Below are 11,305 nucleotides of genomic sequence, written 5' to 3'. Positions count from 1 at the left end.
ATCATCAACAGAAATTAGCTTCAGAATATCTGAGTCCGATATCTTATGAAGCATGAATCTTAAATTTAGCTCAGCAACAATATAGGAATTTATTATATTCTTTATATGTTTGTTAGGAAACATCTACCTTTCAAACTGTGTATAATTTAATGTATGCCTATGTACTTCCCTTTTTCTTTTTCATTTATGCTCTGTTATCACTCTTCCAGATTCTTTCCAATCCCCTTAAAAAGCCTGGAAAAGCAAGTCTGGCTTGGACACACTCAGTAATGATACCTGAATTCTGACCATTTGTTCTGACATAATATCCAATAATACCAACACCAGCTAATGTAGGTATGCTTTTCTCTGTACACGCGGTTCCCATTTCAGTCCATTCCAAGCAGCGCATTGAAAGTCCTCTCCTTTCTGAGCGTGATGCTCTAGAACCAGACGCGGAAGACGAAATGATGGCTGAATCTGGTTTTGCTCTCTGTTTATGTTAGTGTATAACACAATGTTTATCAACAGCGTGTCAAATAGGATTCCAACTGCTCAGTTCATAACAGTTCTTCATCTGGAAGAGGTTCCTTCCCTTTAAAGTGGCTACAACTAGTGCACATTATATTATGATTGGCAGTAATTTCTGCAAGACTAGCTGTGAATGCCTGTTGTAAGCACTGGCTTATGTCTGTGCTTGTACAGCATAAAGGTAGCTGTATTGGTAAAATCTGCCATAGCTGGAGTTAAACCAGTCAAACTCTGGCTGCTTGGTTTAGCAGGCAATAGTTTCCTATAGTCAGCAAAAGCTCTGTTAATATATACATTTCTAGATCAATATAATGGTGTCCATATGTAGGGTCCATGCTTGAAAAAAAGGGTGTCTTTGGCTGGTAGAGTTTATACTGGAAGGAGATAAAGTAACCTTTTTCTTGCTGGACATTTTGCCAATACAATATTGCAAAATGCACTCTTAATTGATATTGCTCTACTTGCTGAGCTTTTAGAGGAGGCCTGAGACTCTGAGGTCTAGCCTGAGTAGTTTGAAATTCCAGTTTAAGTGGGTATGAATGTGTTTCTCTTGAGTGAGGAACTACTTATATTAAATTACAAAAAACAGGTTTTATTTTTCAAAACTGCATGAAAAGCTGCAGGAGGCTGAAATTAAGTCAAGACATTGTTCATATTCCATATTCTTACCTGCAGCTTAAATCTATGTTTTTATCTATTTTATTTGCTTTGTATTTAACACAAGCATAGAATCACAGGAAAATTCAGCTTGGAAGGGACTTCAGGAGCTCCCTAGTCCAACCTCCTGCTCAATGCAGGGTCAAACCTTGTCGCTCAGGGCTTTACTCAGTTAGCTTTCAAAAACTTGCAGGGATGGAGACTGCACAACATCTTGGGGCAACCTGTTCCACTGCTGCACTGTCCTCATGGGGAAAAAGGTTTCCTTTCCTCTCCAGTCTGAACTTCCCATTTCAACTTATGGCCATTGTCTCTCCTGCCACCATGCACTGCTGTGGAAAGCCTGGCTCTGGTTTCTCAGTGACCTCCTTGTAGCAAGGGGAAGGCTGCTCCGAGGTGCCCCCAAAGCCTTCCCTTCTCCAGGCAGAAGCAGCCCTGTCCTCAGGCCCGCCTTGCAGGGCTGATGCTCCAGCCCCTGAGCATCCTGGTGGCCCTCCGCTGGGCTCACTGCAGTTTGGCAATGTCTCTCTTGTAGGGAGGGGGGAAAAACAGGGTGCAATGTGCAAGATGTCATCTCATGACTGCCAAGTGAAGGGGAATAATCACTTCTCTTGATCTTCTGGCTGTGGTCCTGTTCACACAGCCCATGTTTCTGTTGGCCTTCACTGCTGCTGGGGCACATGGCAGCTTGCTGTCTACCAAGTCCACCAGATCCTTCTCAGCAGGATTGCTCCCCACGCAGTCAGTCCTCAGCTTGTATCACTACATGGGCTTCTTTCTTCACAAGGTAGGATTTTGCATTTGTTCTGGCAGAATTGCACACGGTTCCTATGACCCCATTCCTCCAGCCTGTCTAGGTCCTGCTGGAAGACAGCTCTGCCCTTGAGTGTATTGACTGGTCCCTCCAGTTTGGTGTTCTCTGCAAACTTGAGGAGAGTGCATATTACCTCCTTGTCCTGGTTTTGTCTGGGATAGAGTTAGTTTTCTTCCTAGTAGCTAATATAGTGCTGTGTTTTGGATTTAGGATGAGAATAAAGTTGATAACACACTGGTGTTTTGGTTGTTGCTAAGTGGTGTTTACACTGGTCAAGGACTTGTCAGCTTCCCATGCTCTGCCAGGTGCACAAGAAGCTGGGAGGGGGCACAGCCAGGACAGCTGACCCCAACTGGCCAAAGGGCTATTCCATACCATATGGCATCGTGCCGTGTATATAAGCTGGGGGGAGTTGCCCAGGGGGCAGCGATTGCTGCTCGGGCATGGGCTGGGTCAGTGGGCGGTGAGCAATTGCATTGTGCATCACTTGTTTTGTACATTCTTTTTATTAGTATTGTTATTAGTATTATTGTTATTAAACAATAATTTTCTCTTCCTCTGCTGTCCTATTAAAGTATCTTTATCTCAACCCACGGATTTTACTTTTTTTTCCGTTTCTCTCCCCCATCGCACCAGCGGGGGGAGGGTGAGTGAGTGGCTGGTGCTTCCTTGCCGACGGGTTAAACCACAACACTCCTCCAGGTCATTGATACAGATGTTAAACAGGACAGGTACAAGCATCGATCCTGTGGTGCTTCACTTGTTACTGGCCTCCAGGCACAGGGACTACGAATCCATATTTTTTAAGTAGTATAACATCTTTCTCCAATTAATCTACACTGATCTTATTTAGACGGTAACGAAAAAATGGAGGATGTAAAAGGAACATGTTAGTCCTTTAGAAATAAGACACAGAATTGTTCAGATAAATGTGTGTTTCCCCCTTTATGTAATGACTTTAGAAAACTTAAGGAAATAAAAAAAACTCCACTGGTACTGTGTGAAACTTAAGTGATAACCTCTATAGGGAGTAAATCAGTCTTTTTAGCACATATTGTGTGTTCCATTAAAATTTCTGTTCATCAGATAGGAGCAAGTTAAAATTCTGTGCAGCAGGTGGGTTAATACCTCCTCTTTCCTCACTTTACCTTCTTAATGTTCTCTATTCATCTAGGATATAATAATAGCTGAAAGAAGAGAAGCGCTCTTTTAATCTAAATTTCCATCATAAATTTAATTGCAGAAAAAAGTACCATTTAGGTTATTTTGTTATGGCACATGAGTGCTTGCCACGAAAAGAAACCACACTAATAAAATGCATATTCCAAGCGTGATCAGACTTGTACCAAGAGCTGGGAATGCACAGTGCTTGCTGTATGCAAAAATAAAAACAATATTTAATAGCAGCTCTGCTCTCAGCCTGTGAATATGTGGAAAATTTTAGGTTGTGGGTTGTCTGGGTTACTTCCTTTAAAGCTACAGAGGAAAGCTCCCCTGAATACTTTACATGAAAGCAGAATAATTACCTAACCAACAAATATCTGTGGAAACAGAGAATTTTCTTTAAGGAACTAATCTCCAAGGAATCAATATGAACATGCATGCAGGAGAGGAAGGCACAGGCAAAGTGAGAAAGGAAAGTGAAGTAACACCCTGCCACAGCCTGCAGCTTCTTGCTCTCTCTGTTGTTTATAAGGCATCCATCATGTCTTTATCTACACCTAATACAAAATGAAAACCTATCAGACTGTGTAATTAATACATTGACTTCTGGTTCTCTGAGAAAAGAAAAGTGACAATTGAGGTATTTTGCTTGCTTTCTTTCTGAAGAAGGGATGGAGGAGAGTAGAAGTGAAGGTTTTGCTTCAGCCAGTATATTCATTGCCCTTTTTTTTAAGGCAAGGAATTTCAGACCTAGTGTCCTGGCCTGCTTCCAGTGCTACAAAGGCTGTCCTGCATCATACAGGTATATTAGCCAGAAGAACTATTGGAAATGAACAATGAAAAACATAAATACATTTTAAAATAAATAATGTGCAAGTGTCACCCTGTGGATCTTAACTGAATCCCATCCTTAGTCTTTTCAGTGCTTGTTGAAGATTGTGACCGGGCACGTACTGCAAAACTGAAATCCAGACTCTGAGACCACTTCCTACACCTATGTGTCCACATTGTCCTCCATTTCCTTCTGCCAATTGCACAAGTTTACCTGTCCACTGAAGCTTCTGCCTAAAATGCTAGTGTCTAAAGTGTCTCAAAGGTTTAAGCACATTAAACAAGGCTTTCTTGGATTGCTTTCCTGCAGTTAGATTCCTAAATTCCAGTATGTTAGAGACCTAACTGCTTCACTTTCCAAAGTATCTTACCTTTTTTTGCTCAGGGCATGCACTCGTCATCTACCTGCATTTTATGAGCATTTTTCTGCAACTTTTGCTACGTGTTCCCCCTCTCTGCCCCAAGTTCTCTTGTCTGTCAGATTTAGGTGGAAACGAGATCACAGAAGCTAGAGCAGAGACTGTTTGATTATTTGGGTACTCAAATTCACTTTAAGCTAAAACACTAGTGTTACCATGCAAAAGACAACAGACAAGAATTTGACCAAGGTCACAGTGTGTAAAGCAGGAGATTTAAATTTCTTGGGCTAGTTGAAGAATGAAAACGAAACCACAGAGTAACTTTTTTTGTTGTTTTCATAAGTCTGCTAGTTCCAGGAACAGTAACATCCTTTAGTTTATGATTCAGCTTAAAGTCTATAATTGACAGGTCTTAAGTGTATGTGGCGGCAAGGGATTCAAGACAGACAGGCTGACAGAATGCATGTTGTTGCCTTCTGTACATAACTGATACGCTTTCTATTGAAGATGATGTTAACCTTTTTCTGAAGAGCTTGGTTTTTTACATCAACTCACCATTTTGAGAAAAACATAACATCAGTAGAGGAAAATCTAGTCTTAATATAATTTTGTTAGAGTATCTTCAAATGGTCTACAGAGGAGTGTCTTTCAAAGCAGAGTATTGTTATATACATGGAAGTTCATAAGATCATGTGGGATAGCACTTTAACTCTCCCAAAGGACCATGCTCATTCATGTGCTTCCCAACCCTATTCTGTATCATCCATCTAATCAGGTGTAAAAATCAGACCCACTGGTCTGTAGTTCCCAGATTTCCCTATTATAGGGCCCTTTTTTCTGATGGGATTACACTGATGGTTCTCCCTTCAGAAATCTCAATTGAGCCATAACTACCTTGCAGTCGAAATGCAGATCTCTGAACCCTTTTGTTCTTGCTCAACAAGTCCTTCTCTCCTCCATGGGGTTCTCCCCTGGACTTTCCGTTCCATTCGTAGAAAAAGGTTTGGCTGTCCATCCACATGATCTAATGTCCTTTGGCCCTCAACCACTGCCTGGGTGAAATTGCTGCACGAGATTGTTTCAAACTCATTTCATCCTGCATGCCTGTACTTTGATGATTCTCAGCGCTCATAACAGTACTGAAAGGCAGTGGGGGCAAAAGCCAGCTGACAGAGAAATGACCTCAAGAGTCATCCAGTTCAGGGAGTGTCCAGCCTTTCTGATTAATGGAGCTGCATAACAATGTTTTACCTTGGACGGAAGCCATGTGATGCACACCATATGCCTTGGAGAGGCCAAGAAGCAGGAGTCATATGAACAACAATGTTCTTACAGGACTCCAGAGCTCCATCATGGGATGAGGGGTAAGCTGAGTATAAAACTGGGTTCCAGGAAAAGAGGTGACTTCACTCTAAGCAGGACCTGATGACTACTTCTTTTCATAGGTGGACTCAGATTGAGCAGGAGCTCCCATACCAGAACAGACCACCTCCTTATCATGTACTTGACATGCTTGACGTGTCATCATTTTGACATGGTAACCACATTTGAATTACTGAAGAGCCAAATGCAGCTGAAACCTACAAGTTACCTACTCCTGACGTAGTTCATTCATGTGTCCCAGAGAAGGATTAACTGTCCCTACCTAATTCTTGGTATTTTCTTGACTAACTTTTCTAACAAGTCTCAGTGATAAAGACCCCTTTACCTACCAAAGCCACCTGTATCAGAAATTCACAAGTTAATTATTAGAATGTTTTCCTTAATGCCTAACCCTTATTCTTGCTACAATTTAAATTTCTGAATTCTTCTATCCATGGTGGAAATGGTGGTCAGATTATTCTCTTCTGTATTTGAAAAGAATTTTCTGTATTTGAAAATTCTATGCTTCAGTCTTTTCTCTTTCTTAGGCCAAATAATCTCTATTTTTAAAATCTTTCATCATAGATCACATTCTCTTTACCTCTAATCACTTGCACTATTTTCAGCTGTCTCCAGCTGGCCATGTCTTTTCTGAAGTGTAGTGCCCCAAAGGGACCAAGTCCTCTACCCAAGGTTCTAGTAGTAGGCTTGAGGGCTATACTGCTGTTTATAGATCACAGCATATTCCTTGTGTCTTGCATTTGCAACAGATTGTTAGTTTTGATACATCTTCAATTTGTGACTTATTACCTCCAGGTATTTCTCTGAAAAATTAATTCTTAAAAAGTCATTCCTTGGCCTGTATTTTTTTAAATTTTGATTGTTTCCACCTAAACGCAGTATATCATCCCTGTTGCATTTCATCCATTTTACATTCCACTACTGCAATTTCTCAAGATAATTCTGAATTTGAATTAAGTCTTCCAACACATTTATGTTTGCACTTCTTTCCAACTTTGTCTCATCTGCAAGTTTAATAAGACTGTTATCCAGATTGTTAATAAAAAAGTTGAATAAAGTTCCCTGTAAAACCCTAATTTTGTGATATGACAGTATCAAAGTAAAGTAAATGTGTTTAAACAGATATGCGTTAGCAAATTAGTTTTTATGCTATTACTTTGCCTGCTATCTTTCAAGTGTTGCCAAATAGTTTGATTGCTTCTAGATTTTTTTTTCTGTGAGTTGAAATTAAATTGATTAGTTTATTATTTCCAGGCTCTTCTTCCTCTGCTCTCTCCCCTCTTCTTTTAAAAGGCAGCTGTTATTTTTGTCCTTTCCCAGTCTTATATCTCTTAGCCATATTTCATGAATTCTCAAGTAACAGCTAAATCGGACTAATGCACTTCATTCTTAAAATATCCTAGGCTGTAGTCTATCTGGTCTGGCTGACTTGAGAACATTTCATAATGTTCTCCTGTCCTATTTCTTCCCTGTTTTAGATTGAATTCTTAACACTTTGTCATGAATGTTAATTATTCTAGTCATGTGCCTGCAGCTGACATGCAAAAAAGGTTTTAAATACTCCAACCTTCTTGGGATCACCAGTTATGTCATCACCTTCCCCCCTACTGCCCCAAATAGACAGGAAAAACAATCGACATATTCCTTGCTCTTCCTTATTATTAATGCACATTACCTTTTGAATTGTTTCCTAGCTGTATGTTGGTTTTGTGCCCTAGTTTTCTCATTGAGTTTTATACATATATGCTGTTATTTTATATGTTCTAGAATTTGATCTGTTTTCCACTTTCCAGGTGGAACTTTGTGAGCTTGAGCTCAATTAAAAGCTTCTGGCTTACCTAAACTTGTCTCTCAGTACTCTTCCCTTCTGATAGGGATAGCTTATGTTTTCTGCCACAACAACTTAATTATGTTTTCCTTTGACTTTGCTGTTGACTTAAGCTGGTGGAAGTTTGCCTGCTTCAAGTCCATGATTTTCTCCTTTTCCCCTATTTTCTTTCTTAGGATAGCAAACTCTATAATTTCATATTCACTGTCTGCAAGTTGCCTTTCATCGTCCTGTTCTCAAACAATGACTGGTTCACTGGCTAGAACCACATCCATAAGAGCCTTTCCTCTGTCTGTCTTTTCTACTGCACCAGAAATGACGCCCCATGCTTTTTAATTTAGAGCTTGCTAATTGACCTCTGTCCTGATGTTTTCCTTTCCTGACCGTGCTTTGGACAGTTAAACTCTCTCGTGACTCTGGTTCTGTTGAATGATTTGTCATGTTATTCATAAAAAAGGCTTCCACGGCAGATATTCTCTTTTTGGGTGGCTTGGTCTAACAACAGTAGCAGTTGTGTCCTCTTCTTGCACCGTTACCCAGAGGCTTTCAATGAGTCCAACCTCCTCTCCTGTCTGGAGTTCAGGATCAGTGCAGAGCTATATCCTTTACTATTAGATAGTCCTATTATGTGAGTTATCATACTCATAAATCTCTGTTTTGCCAACAAGATCATTTTTCTGGTCGTGTTATAGGTTTCCTTACTCCTTTTGTTGATTTCTTGCATTCCCTCATACTTTTAATTCAGCTTGTCACAATTAACTTGACTTGTCACAATCCTCTCCTATCCGCACATTTGTCTTTTTTTAGTTAAATTTGTTCAGATATGCTTTATGCACTTGAAATGACCACATACATACAGAGGGACACATTGTGTATAAAATTAAATCTAAACATGTCACTTTTTTCCTGCTCTTTCTTTTTGAAGATGTTTTTTTTTCCAAAGGATTTTTATATTGACCAAGTGAGCAGAAAGAACAGAAAGAGCAAACAGCCAAACAGGGAAAAGAGGCCTTTTATCAAACCTCTATGCCAGTTCCATGTTTCTCTTCTCTGTGGTGGTGGAGTTGAATTGTGCTTTTATTTGTCATTGTTGACTTGAGCCCAGTGCAATTTAGATATCAGCCCTGAAGTTGTTCGTAAATGCAATGTTTAAATGGCTTCACACAATGGCAGTGACATTTACCTAGTGCGTTTCTTAATTTTATTTTATTTTTAATTGGAACAGTTGTAGTTCCGAAGTGGAGCACCAGCAGATGTGTCCTTTCCAGTTCCTTTTGACTGTACTTGACAACATTCCGTCCATCCTGACGCTTGTAAACAGATGCTTAGACATCCAGCCGGCCAAAACCTCTGACACAGGCCACATCTAGAAATAGCTTGTACAGAAATAGTCCCATAAAATGTTTGACACAGCCAGGAAGAGGGCCCTGTAACGTTAAGAGACTTGTGCTACTTGCATGCATGCTGTTTAGCAAGAACACCACCGACCTTCACCCCGGAGATCATGCTCATGACTTCACGTGTGCTACATTATACACTCACTACACAACATGTTTACATGTACTTCCTCTAGTAAGAAACTGTCACAAAACTGCCGTTTCCCATTTTCGTAAATTCAACCTTTTACTTTTACAACTTTGAAGTAGTTTTCAGCTATTACCCCTGGGGCAGACATAGCCCTGACATGAGGAGGTCGGCAGCTGGAGCCAGGTCTCTGTCGCACACCGAGGGTTAAAGGTCTGTTTGCCTCTGCCTTCACTCCCAGGTCGATCCATGCCTGGCCAAAGCCTCTGCGCACGAGAGCCGCTGGAGTATTCCTGCTGGGTTCTTGAAGTTTAATTTAAAATATGAAACAAGGCATTAACTTTCCCCGAGGGCAGGGAAATGTAAGGGAAGTTTATAATTCTAGAAACATATCTCGTGAGAAAGTACAGCTTCTGTTATTCGTGGACACAGACACTGTTTCTGACACCCTACAGAAGTGGAACCTCAATGCTGAGATTTCATAGCTGCCTAAAGAACTGTGACCTCCAAGCCCCGTCCATTTATCTGCAGTGGAGAAATTCAGAGTAATGTACAGCTGGGTAGGATGGGCTGGGGCAGGCAGAACAAGGATTACGACAGTAAGATTACTGTCTTTTGGTATGTACTTACTTCTGTGATTCCAACAAAATATTGTCGTGGCTATAAATATATTCACATGTTGGGACTGACCCATATTTATTTTTCCCCCAGATCTGCCAATTTTAATAAAGTTTACAGAGACAGCAAAACCAGAAATGGAAGGAAAGTTTTGAACAACTGCTGAAAAGTGAAACACAGACATCCCCAACCTATAGGATCAGGTATATAGCCTACATACATCCTGACAGCTGGGTGACATGAGATACAGGTATGCACCACTGACTCCCAACTGCTTGCTTACATGGGCAGAGAGGGAAGGATGATGTTCTTCAGCACCTCCCCTGCAGCTTAGATGCAGGGGTCTAGTCCACTATTTCCATTAGTGGACTAGATTCTATTCCACTATTGTGTCATATAAACAACTCAAACTCTCTCAGACTCCATATTAAGCAACATGGGGGTGAGCTTGGGGCATCAGAACGCAGCTTCTCTAACGGTTGTATTTGTCTCATGTCAGCTTAAAATATATTCATGGACTGCAAAAATCCTTTTCTTTGTGGGTCAAAATTGTCCTTTACCTGAAATTACTCACCTCCTCCCCAGTGCTTTCCCTAGGTATATTGATAGTTACTTTACTGCCTGTCAGCTTTGCTTTGCTTTTATCAAGCTGCTTTAGTCCACTCTCAGAGAGGAGGTGCCACAATGGTCGATTCTAGCAGGAATGGAGATTCCCCTGATTGTGCTTTGTGCTTCATTTTTCTAATAATCCTGCTGCTGAGCTGACCAAAAAGGAGAATTTCCAGTTCAATGGGAATACTTGAATACTTTCATTTTTTACTCCTTTTTGCTTGCTTTGTTTTGATTTGGACCAAAACCCAAACATTTTGAAATTTCCAGTGAACTGAATTTCTGAGAATGTCATTCAAAAACTTCCCACATGAATATCCGTTGTCATCTTAGTTTTGCTGCCCAAGGTCCCAAGCCTGTGGCTTTGGCTGGACAGGGGAAACTCAGGTGCTTTGTTCCCATATATTGACCTGGCTGCCCTGGAGTCACAAAATCTGAAACCCCACTCGCAGGGCATCAGCCCCAGTGTGGTCTGTCTGCTGAACCTAGTGTGAGCAAAGTGCCTGGTTTCTGGGAGGCTCCCAGAAATTCAACCCTGCCTTGGGTTCTGCTGAGGCTCCTCAGAGCCTGCACAGTTCAGATCACACATTTCAGGGTTCAGTGAATTGTCTTTTTTGTCTTACTAATACTGCTTATCTCTGTACAAAATCTCTTGTCTGATACATCTTTCTGCCCATAGTCCCTCCTTTAGAGCAAGCTACAGTCACTACGGTGCTGGATGGAGCTGATGGTTGCTGGGGGAAGAGAGGCCACTGCTACTGGGGAAGAAAGGAAGCCATGCCACATGAGGAGCAGGATAGGGAGTGCATCTGGAGGTCCTAACAGGAGTACATGCATGTGTGCACCCTGATTCCCCAAGCATTGCTGGCAAAACCACATCCAGTCATCAGTTCTGCACTCCCTTTTTCATCTTGTACTAAATCCCATCTTCTCTATTTTAATGAAAATATTTTCACCGTATCGCTAAGTAAAACAGGAGCAGGCAATGAGCTCACTCACTGGGCCCCG

At 41.1% G+C, this 11,305-nt stretch overlaps 1 long non-coding RNA gene across 1 annotated transcript; it reads left to right on the top strand.

Moving 5' to 3' along the window:
• Window positions 1–232: 232 nt before the first annotated feature.
• Window positions 233–11,022, top strand: LOC142402705 (uncharacterized). The gene is made up of 3 exons (XR_012773444.1): window positions 233–332; window positions 9,782–9,891; window positions 10,977–11,022. It is a non-coding gene; the product is annotated as an uncharacterized LOC142402705 (long non-coding RNA).
• Window positions 11,023–11,305: the final 283 nt, after the last annotated feature.

The sequence above is a fragment of the Mycteria americana genome, chromosome Z, assembly GCF_035582795.1.
Source record: "Mycteria americana isolate JAX WOST 10 ecotype Jacksonville Zoo and Gardens chromosome Z, USCA_MyAme_1.0, whole genome shotgun sequence".
NCBI classification, from domain to species: domain Eukaryota; kingdom Metazoa; phylum Chordata; class Aves; order Ciconiiformes; family Ciconiidae; genus Mycteria; species Mycteria americana.
Note: the sequence above shows the minus strand (reverse complement) of the source record. Positions and strands in the feature narration are given on the sequence as shown.